The sequence below is a fragment of the Dreissena polymorpha genome, chromosome 1 (genome assembly GCF_020536995.1).
Source record: "Dreissena polymorpha isolate Duluth1 chromosome 1, UMN_Dpol_1.0, whole genome shotgun sequence".
NCBI classification, from domain to species: domain Eukaryota; kingdom Metazoa; phylum Mollusca; class Bivalvia; order Myida; family Dreissenidae; genus Dreissena; species Dreissena polymorpha.
In genome coordinates, this window is record NC_068355.1 from 169065101 (window position 1) to 169075933 (window position 10833).

The following is a 10833-nucleotide window of genomic DNA, read 5'->3' on the forward strand; positions in this document are numbered from 1 at the left end:
CGCGCCATTTCTAGTTACTACTGTTTCGCATTCTGTGCACTTGTTTATTTTAGATCCTATAAGTATTGTTGTTCCCTATCCTGATATTTGCTTTAAAGAAAATATTTTAAATTATAATAAAAATTGACCGTTAAACATGTAAATGTATAAAGCTTTAAACAAGACGTCGTTCACCCGTCTGTAGATCTTCCATAGTCATTAGCACTTTTCTATGGAATTCCATAGAAAATGTTATGGAATTCTACGGAAATCGATGGAAATCCATGGAATTTGATGGAATTCCATCCACTTGCCAATTTTCCATCTTAAGCTGTTATGGAATTCCACGGAATCTCGACTAAAATTCCATGCATTTCCACGGAATGTATGGAAAACACCATGGAAAGTTGGACTTAGCCATTTTTTTCAACGGAAATCGTTATGGAAAATAACTTATACATTTTCTTGGATGGAAATCAATGGAAAATAACTTATAAATTTTTGCTGGTTGTCTGAAATGTATTTGTAGTTTAATACATGTATGAATTTATTTGCATTATGTATTTTGTATTTAAAAGAAAATGCAATAAAGATAATTATAAATTTGTTCTAGAAATTGGAACAGTTCTGGAACTGTTCCATATTTGTGTTCTAAAACATATGTTCTGGAATTGTTCCAAAACAGTTTTTTTAGAATAAATCCAGAACATTTTTGGAAAATGGCTTAGGACTGAAACTGTTCCAATAATTTCAAGAACCTTTTTAGAACATTTCAAGGACAAAAAATGGTCAAGAAATTTCTAAAAATGTTTTAAAATGTAGTTCTAGAACACATCTAGAATGCTTTAAGAACCAGTAAGTTCTACAAAAGTTCTAATGGGGAATAAGAACACATATAGAACACCTTACACTTACAAATAGCCTAATAGACTTCATAGTAGCGACAGCAGCAGCAGCAGTAGTAGTAGTAGTTGTAGTAGCTGTATAAGTAGTAGTAGTTAATGTTGTTGTAGTAGGTGTTGTTGTTGTAGTAATTGATGTAGTAGCAGTAGTGTTTTTTATATCAGTAGAGGTTGTGGTGGTAGCTAGTAGTAGTAGAAGTAGTAGCATTAACAGTTTCTGTAGCAATAGTAGTAGCAATAGAAGTAGCAGTAGTAGCAGTTGTTGCAGTAGAAGCAGTTGTTGCTGCTGCTGTTTTTGTTGCTGTTGTTGCTGCTGTTGTTGTTGCTGCTGTTATTGTTGCTGTTGTTGTTGGTGGTGGTGTTGTTGATGTTGTAGTAATTAAAGTAGTAGTTCTGCAAAAGTAGGAGTAGTTGTTACTTTGAAAGCAATTTCTACAAGTTTAAATTCCTTAACCCTGTCCAAGTGGTATATACACTGTTTTTTCTCAATATCAAACTCAGCCAGTCCAGGTTGTCAAATAACAATCTATCTGATAAGACCAGCGCGTGTGCTGTGAGTCAGATGTTGGGTATGTTTGCTGCAAATCTATTGGTTATAAGATATAACAGCCTTTTCTAATTGGCTGAATTCAAATACAGAAAGTTTACCTGTTAGATTGAAACATTAAACATGGTGGACAATGTACTGGTTTAACTTGTTAAAATAAAGTTAAAGAAATTTAACAAACAGAAGAGTTCATTAGTTTTTCCATTAAAAACACTTTCTTCAAATACTTATGTATTTATATCATTTGGAAATTGACATGAAATATTGTTAAAGAGTGATGCATACAGTGTTTGAGCAGGCTGTCTAGGAATAGAACAACAACTGAAGGTTTGTGATTTTTATTATTTCTAAATATTCCTTTAAATTTAATCTTCTTATGACATTATTGTAGACCTTTTTATGTGATATTTGAGGTTTTAGTATGGCAAATATTAGTTTAAAAGCAGCTGTCACCCAAATTTTCACTTAGTGGAGTTTGCAGGTTGAAAAAGGAAGTAATAAGACCTATGTGGAGAAATTAATAACGTTGAATGTAGTATCGGAATTTTATCATGCAAGGTTATAGAACTGAGGCTAAGGAAGTTTTGTACTGTGCATGTTGAGCACTCAATGCTCATTAATGGTGTTAATGTTTATTATTATCCCCCGCCATAGGCGGAGGGATATTGTTTTGGCGTTGTCTGTCCGTCCTTCCATCCTTCCGTCTGTCCGTCTTTCCATCCGTCCGTAGCCATATCTTGGAAGTGCTTTGGCAGATTTCACTGAAACTTGGTGTGAGTATGTATATGGATAAGAGGATGATGCATGCCTAATGGTATTGTACACCATTAGTTAATAACAGAGTTATGGCCCTTTGTACCTTGAAAAAATGCTTTTTTGTGTGTCCAAGGCCATATCCTGGAAGTGCTTTGGCGGATTCCATTGAAACCTGGTTCGAGTATATATATGGATAAGAGGATAATGCACGCAAAATGGCATTGTACACCATCTGTTAAAAACGGGGTTATGGCCCTTTGTATCTTTAAAAAATGCTTGTTTGAGTGTCAAATATAATACTTATGTGTCCAGAAGCATATTGGCGGGGGATATCAATTCAACGTTTTTGCTTGTAAATAAAAAATTAAACCAATGGAATTGGTTTTTAGGTATCTGAGTAAGCATTTTCATACCAATAGAATTACACATCATTCTAATTATAGTAATAATAAATTTGTACTAATCATACCAACAAATTAAGTTATGCTTAGTGCTTTGCGATGTATTCACTTCGTTTTTAGTTCTCTTTCTAAAGACCATTTAACAACTTAATATTTAAAACAATTCATGAATTACGTTCCCTATACATTTTCATTATGTGCTTTAATTACCATTGACCAGTTGATGGAAGATACTGCAGAGTTTGGCAGGGAAATAATCCAACAGCAAAGCGGCTCTTTAAGCGCATTTACCTAGAGGACTTACAGGGCTACAAATTCATGGTAAATATTGTCATGCCGTGGGCTAGATAAGTTATTTAATGTTAACCACCTGAAAGTATTTTGTCTTTTTGGAATTCAATATATTAGTCTAAGTCATTTACACTTTTCTGGATCCTGGGATAACTTTAAAAGTTCTAAGTATTTTTTCATGAAACTTGAAACATGAACAGATGACAATAAGGACATTTTGCACGTCATTTCATGTTGTTTATAATGCAAGAATTCTGGTTGCTATGGCAACAAATATATTTAACAAACTTAAAATAGTGAAGTTTAACAGGTAGGGGACCATATTGCTTTGCAATCTCTTGTTATAGTTTGAATGTAAATAACTCTTTGCTTTAGACATTTTTATGATTTTTTATTCTGTAGAGCACATGTGAGCAGTATACAATGTACCTCATACCAAAAAGGACCCGGAGGCAGTGACTGGTGTTCAATATTCTCAGAAGAAAAGGAAAATGGCAGTGGAAGACTTGGACAAACATTTTTAGCCTCTGTGTTAAGCCTGGCAGTCTGTGGCTGGTGACATGTTTTATTTTGGTTACTTCTTGTAAAAAAAAGACCAGTTATTTATTTTGTGAATTGTATTTTGTGTTTGTTTTTTGTCTTAATTTATTTGTTGTTTTTTTTAATTTAGGAATTTGAAACTTGGATAATTGAATTAAGTCCGTGTTCAACAGTACTGAGCATAGTATAATAAATAACAAATTTACAACAGTTGTTAATTTGTTATGTATTATTATTAACTATGCTCAGTACTTGAATACTGGCTGTCTGCATGGGAATTTGTTTTCTAGAAAGTTGGTTTCAGACGTAAATATTTGAAGTTAACCTTCGGAACTTTTCTAGAATTTTACTGGAACACATCAACTAGAACTGAACTTCTGTTATCTTACTGAAAGTGTTCTAGAATTAATAAGGAACAGTTGTTGAACGTTAAAATTTATGAGAAAAAACTCTAGAACAATTGTGTGTGATGTGTGTGTGCATGTAATTGTGTGTGTTTATGAACATATGTGAAAAAGGAAGTATACTTGTCATAAGATAAATGTAAAATTCTACTTCTATGTTTTATATTGTGCCTTTTATAAGTTTTTCTGTTCTCACCTGTATATGCGTGCATGTTTATGGATGTGTTTTTGAATGTGTGCATGCATGCCTGTGGTTAAGAGAGTTGGTACTTTATGAAAATGTAAAACCACTCATTTTTGAATATGTACTGTGACTGCATGTGTGTGGTAAATGATTGATGCCAGATCTTGTTCTTGCTTAACTTCTATGATGAAACCTTTAGTTACATTCACATTTGTTTTTCAAAATCAATAAAATGCCTTTGATCTATAATCTGTTTTTATTTCTATTTTATTCCAGCTTTATATTAAATTCCATAGCTTTTCATGGAATTCCACGGCATTCTATGGAATTCCACGGCATTCCATGGAATTCCACAGCGTTCCATGGAATTCCACGGCGTTCCATGGAATTCCACGGCATTCTATGGAATTCCACGGCATTCTATGGAATTCCACGGCATTCTATGGAATTCCACGGCATTATATGGAATGCCACGGAATTCTATGGAATTCCACGGCATTTTATGGAATTCCATCCCATATCAAGTCCCCCTTCTGTTTTTTTTCACTTTTCCATTGATTGCATGGAATCGGATGGAAAGTTAGTGCCAATACTCCACGGAATTCCATCTTACGATTTCCATAGAATTCCATATGATTCCACGGCAGATCTACAGACGGGCAAGCAGTGGAATCATAACCTCACTTTAATTAATTGTTTTCCTACCTGCAAGTTATCAAGGTCAGTTTGCTGTCAGTAACAGAATCATCATATAAACACTATCGCTTTAACTATGTGATCTTGAAGTTAATTTTGACCAAAAAGATCTTAAATAAAATTCAACAATTCAATGAAAAGTACCTGTTATGATTAATGTAATTAGAATATTCCAACCTATATACAGGTATTAGACCAATTTATCAAGCATGAACATGATGATTCATGATACTTATCAACAATAAAAATATATCAAATAATAATGTCCGACAAACCACTAAAACAGGTCTCCTGGAAGAACACGCATATAAATATTTCAAATATGTACGGATGATTCGTGTGTGGCCGGTTGACTTACTAGTATGTGTTTTCATTTATTAACCAGGTTTTCTAAAGGAAAAAAATGGTTATTAGTTTGGCGAATTTCAGCGGGTGGGCGGAAGGGCTAGCGTGCGGAAAAGCTTTTCCAAGCCATAACTATGTCGCTCATTGTGAGATTTTAAAATCATTTGGCACATTTGTTCACCATCATTGGACTGTGTGTCAAGCTAAAGAATTACATCGATATCTCCAAGGTCAAGGTCACACTTGGAGTTCAAAATTCAAAAATGGCCATAAATTAGCTTGTCCGGGCCATAACTATGTCGTTCATTGTTAGAATTTTAAAATAATTTGGCACATTTGTTCACCATTATTGGACAGTGTGTCGCGTGAAAGAATAACGTCGATATCTCCAAGGTCAAGGTCTCACTTGGAGTTCAAAATTCAAAAATGGCCATAAATTAGCTTGTCCAGGCCATAACTATGTAGTTCATTGTGAGATTTAAAAATCAATTGGCACATTTGTTAACCATCATTGGACGGTGTGTCGTGCGAAGAATTACATTGATATCTCCAAGATCAAGGTCACACTTGGAGTTCAAAATTCTAAAATGGCCATAAATGAGCTTGTCGGGGCCAAAACTATGTCGTTCATTATGAGATTTTAAAATTACTCGGTACATTTGTTCGCAATCATTGGACGGTGTGTCATACGAAAGAATTACGATGATATCTCCAAGGTCAAGGTCAGGCATTGTGTTCAAAGGTCAAAAATGGCCATAAATGATCTTGTCCGGGCCATTACTTTGTCATTCATTGTGTGATTTTACAATGACTTGGTACATTTGTTTACAATCATTGGACGGTGTGTCATGCGAAAGAATTCAAGAGTTCAAAGGTCAAAACAGCCATAAACGATAATGGCTTTATAATTCTTAAAAATGGCCATAAATAAGCTTCCCTTGTTTTGTGAAGACAGCACGCAAAATAATCTGTGTCAATGCAGCATGTGGGGGTATACGTCATGTCTGTGACAAAGCTCTAGTTAAAATTTGTTTATTATATTAAAAACCAGGTTTTGTGACAATTTTGTCCCTGTTTTTATTCTTCTTGTGTTTTTATATTCTGTATCTATAGATATATTATCAATAATATCTAATAAAGCGATATAAGCCACGAAATCTGTCGCAACACCCCGTAATTGATTTATTGTGTGATATAGCTGAGAACTGCGCAGAAAAAGGCATTCGCTATCTTTGATCTCATTAATATAACTTTTGACCTTGAATCAACACTAACCACAATCAACGCCGTATATCTTTTTTTAAAGATATTTCTTAACTACACTGTCAATAAATACATATAAGAGAAACAAATTAAATCTAGCGCAGGCAAATTTTGACTCCAGGGCCATTATTAAAAAAACAAGAGATGTGTTTGTCAGAAACACAATGCCCCTATTGCGCCGCTTTGAAGCCATAAATTTGACCTTTGACCTTGAAGGATGACCTTGACCTGGACCACTCAAAACATGCAGCTTCATGAGATACACATGCATGCCAAATATCAAGTTGCTATCTTCAATTGAATAAAAAAGTGATGACCAAACTTTAACGAAGGTTAAAGTTTGAGGAAAGACAAATACAATGATATTTGATCTTTGACCTTAAAGGATGACCGTGACCTTGACTTTTCTCCACTCAAAATGTGGAGCTCCGTGAGATACACATACATGCCAAATATGAAGTTTCTATGTTCTATAATGCAAAAGTTATCAAACTTTAACCAAGGTTAAAGTTTTAGGACACACACATACAATGAAACAATGACAGACAGACAGACAGGCCAAAAACAATTAACTCCGGATTTTTTGATCCGGGAGCATAAAAATTGTAGAAGACCATCATATGGCTTTACAGATCAAATACTTAACCTCTGGGCCTTGTGCTTTGAGGGAACAAGATTTTGTTAAGTTGTTGAATATGTACATAGAAGGGTAACAAGTTACTTATTGGGTAATAACACCCAGGTTGGGATCGATTTTAACTCCAGGGGCATGATTTGAACCAACTTGATAGAGGAAAATCATAGTATGTAACTGTACAAAGACAAAACCTTTAGGCCATGCATTTTAAATAAGATTTTTCACTATATACAATACATATAAGTGAAACTAATTACCTCAAGGGCTTGGCCAATTAGGACCAAATAACATGCTTTGATGAAAATATTTTAAATTTGAGTTTAGATACAGACTCTATGATCTCATATCTTTAGGACCTTAAAAAAGACCCGAGACATTATATTTTTCCGACATAATAAAATAAGCGTACTTCTAAATGCCTTAAGAAAGCAACTATGACCTACTGTGCATTGCCTTAACAAAGCGGAAAAATCATGTTACTAGTAAGGCATAATGTGCTGCCAAAGGCGGAACCATTCTGAAACTGCAACATTTGTGTGAAGACCAAAGGACAGGTGATGTTAAAATTACAACAGATGAAAAGAAAGTGAGTGTTAAATATGCCTTGCCCCTCTGTGATTGTCCTGGTGGAAAGCCACCTCCTTGCATGTGTGGAGGTGGTGGTCCTTGTTGATACCATCCATGCTGACCACTCCAGTCTGTATAAAAGAGGATTAATGTTTAAACATATTTCTTTAATTAATGATCCTGAGATTTAACAGTGGAATCATCTCATGCAAAAAATAATGTTCAAATACAAGTGTTGAGCAGGGTTACCTCTCTGGGACTGTCCTGGTGGAAAGCCACTTCCTTGCATTTGTGGAGGTTGACCTCCTTGTTGATACCCTCCATGCTGACCACTCCAGTCTGAACAAGAGAGGCTTAAGGGTATAAGCATGTAGTGAAATTTGATTTTAAGAAAACCTGCATTGATGACAGATATAAAAAAACAGCAAAAGAATGACATTATATATGTATTATTTTTTAAATCCCACATATTTTGCACTTTGTCAGTTCCCCACTGGTTTCACCAAAGGGGACTACAATTGTTAACTCACAGTGCCCGACCTGTCTGTCCATCAGTCTGCAAAAATAGTGTTCCTGCAAGTTCTCAGTAAATACTGAAGACACTTTGATGAAGCTTGGTTAACTTATTCAGGGCAAGGTATGCTTTAGTTAAGTTCTTTTTAAATTACAAGATTATTTATTTAGGTTATTCAATATTACCTGGCTGCTTCCCTTGTGGTTGTGGTAAGTCATCTCTTAATGCTTGACCATCATCATCTGAAAACATGATTAAACTGATTATCAGCATGAAAATTTATCAAATATTTCCAGCTAAACTACTCATCATTTTGTCAGAATCAACCTTGGCTCAATGCTTTTAACTGTTGTACTACAGGTATTCCAAATTAAAACTTCACACATATGTTCAAGGTCATTGTGTGAGGTCACTTACAAAGTTACAAAAATCAACCTGCACTTTAGCAGAGTTATGCCCCTTTTAACCTCCCATGGGGATGAAGTGCCCATGGCCGACTTTTTATGTCCCCCACTATAGTAGTGGGGGACATTGTTTTTGCCCTGTCTGTTGGTTGGTTGGTTGGTTGGTCTGTTGGTTGGTTGGTCTGTTTGCGCCAACTTTAACATTTTGCAATAACTTTTTCTATATTGAATATAGCAACTTGATATTTGGCATGAATGTGTATCTCATGGAGCTGCACATTTTGAGAGGTGAAAGGTCAAGGTCAAGGTTATCCTTCAATGTCATAGGTCAAATATATTTGGCCAAAATCGCTCATTTTATGAATACTTTTGCAATATTGAAGATAGCAACTTGATATTTGGCATGCATGTGTATCCCATGGAGCTGCACATTTTGAGTGGTGAAAGGTCAAGGTCATCCTTCAAGGTCAGAGGTCAAATATATGTGGCCCAAATCGCTTATTTTATGAATACTTTTGCAATATTGAAGATAGCAACTTGATATTTGGCATGCATGTGTATCTCATGGAGCTGCACATTTTGAGTGGTGAAAGGTCAAGGTCATCCTTCAAGGTCAGAGGTCAAATATATGTGGCCCAAATCGCTTATTTTATGAATACTTTTGCAATATTGAAGATAGCAACTTGATATTTGGCATGCATGTGTATCTCATGGAGCTGCACATTTTGAGTGGTCAAAGGTCATGGTCAAGGTCATCCTTCAAGGACAGAGGTCAAATATATGTGGCCCAAATCGCTTATTTTATGAATACTTTTGCAATATTGAAGATTGCAACTTGATATTTGGTATGCATGTGTATCTCATGGAGCTGCACATTTTGAGTGGTAAAAGGTCATGGTCAAGGTCATCCTTCAAGGTCAAATATATGTGGCCCAAATCGCTTATTTTATGAATACTTTTGCAATATTGAAGATTGCAACTTGATATTTGACATGCATGTGTATCTCATGGAGCTGCACATTTTGAGTGGTGAAAGGTCAAGGTCAAGGTCATCCTTCAAGGTCAAACGTCATATAGGGGGCCATTGTGTTTCACAAACACATCTTGTTTAAACACTCTATATCCAGCACTGTATATTGTGTGTCATAGATTTAAGCTAATTATCAGCACTAAAGGCCACATTTTGGGGCTAAATTAATCTTTGTTTGAATGTTTACCTTGACAAAATCTAGGACTATTATGAATCACTGCCAAGAAAAGTCAACTAATGGAACTAGTTCAAATCTTATGATAACCTTGAAACTGCTCTAGAAGCCACATTTATTAATCTATCTGTGTGTGGCTGAATGTTTGTATTGGCAATATTTTAGCCAAGTTTGAATCCTAAGGTCAATTTGAAAAAAGCTAGGTCACAGGGGCAAATCTTTTAAATGTCTTATAACACAATCTTGATGAAAAATTTTCAGAATGTTTTTCTTAACAATATATGGACCAAGTTTTAATTGGTGTCCAGTGTGTTCAAATACTAGGTAACCGCGACAAATCTTAGAAAAATAATTTTTGCCACTCAAGAAGCCACATTTATAATCAATATTGATAAAACTTGGTCAAAAGGTTTATCTTGACAATATAAAGGCCAAAAGCCTTCCTGGGTTAGTGTTGTCAAATACTATGGCACTTGGTAAATCTATAAAAAAATATTTATAATCTAATTGCCTCTTTTGCAGTCAATCGTGAAACCTGGAAACTAAGTTTGAAAGTTAGTACATATATACGTATGTCAAGTTTAAAACTGGGTCATATAGAGACAAAAGCCAGGTCACTTGGTCCAATCATCAAAGATTGTTGTACATGGATCTCGTGTTAGCACTTTAAGCTATTGTGGCCTTTTTTAAGTCAAGCGTCATGCACCTCTGACATTTTAGATTAAACACAAGATAATGCATTGTCATTTATTTGTCACCAGAGGTGAAAGAAAAAGTTACTTTAATCATGAAACTCAGTATATACATTGTGCTTTGTGTTTAACATTTTTGTTTGTCTCTTCCTATTTTTGTCCGTTGCTCTATCTTTTTTAGACAAATCCTGGAATAACTCAGAGCTTACATGTGTTATGATCACAAAATTGATATTAACAGTAATGACAAGACTATGCTTTGCAATGTATGTCTCAAGAAAGGAAAAGTCAGATAACTGTTACTTAAAATAGAATTACACTATAAAAAGCATGTAACACTCTGCTGAGTGCAACTCCTACATTTGGCGTGCATTTTTTGGCAAACTTTTACAGATAAATACTCTCTTGTCAAGGTTTCGCAATAATGTTTTTGATAAGGAATTATCACCCTTTGTTTACGCTATTTTTAAAGGAGTTATTGCCCTTTCTTTAAAATGACATATACA

General features: G+C 34.8%; 1 long non-coding RNA gene across 1 annotated transcript; it reads left to right on the top strand.

Moving 5' to 3' along the window:
- Positions 1-1208: 1208 nt before the first annotated feature.
- On the top strand, positions 1209-4659 carry LOC127860269 (uncharacterized). The gene is made up of 3 exons (XR_008039662.1): positions 1209-1755; positions 2806-2906; positions 3279-4659. It is a non-coding gene; the product is annotated as an uncharacterized LOC127860269 (long non-coding RNA).
- The last annotated feature ends 6174 nt before the right edge of the window (positions 4660-10833 follow it).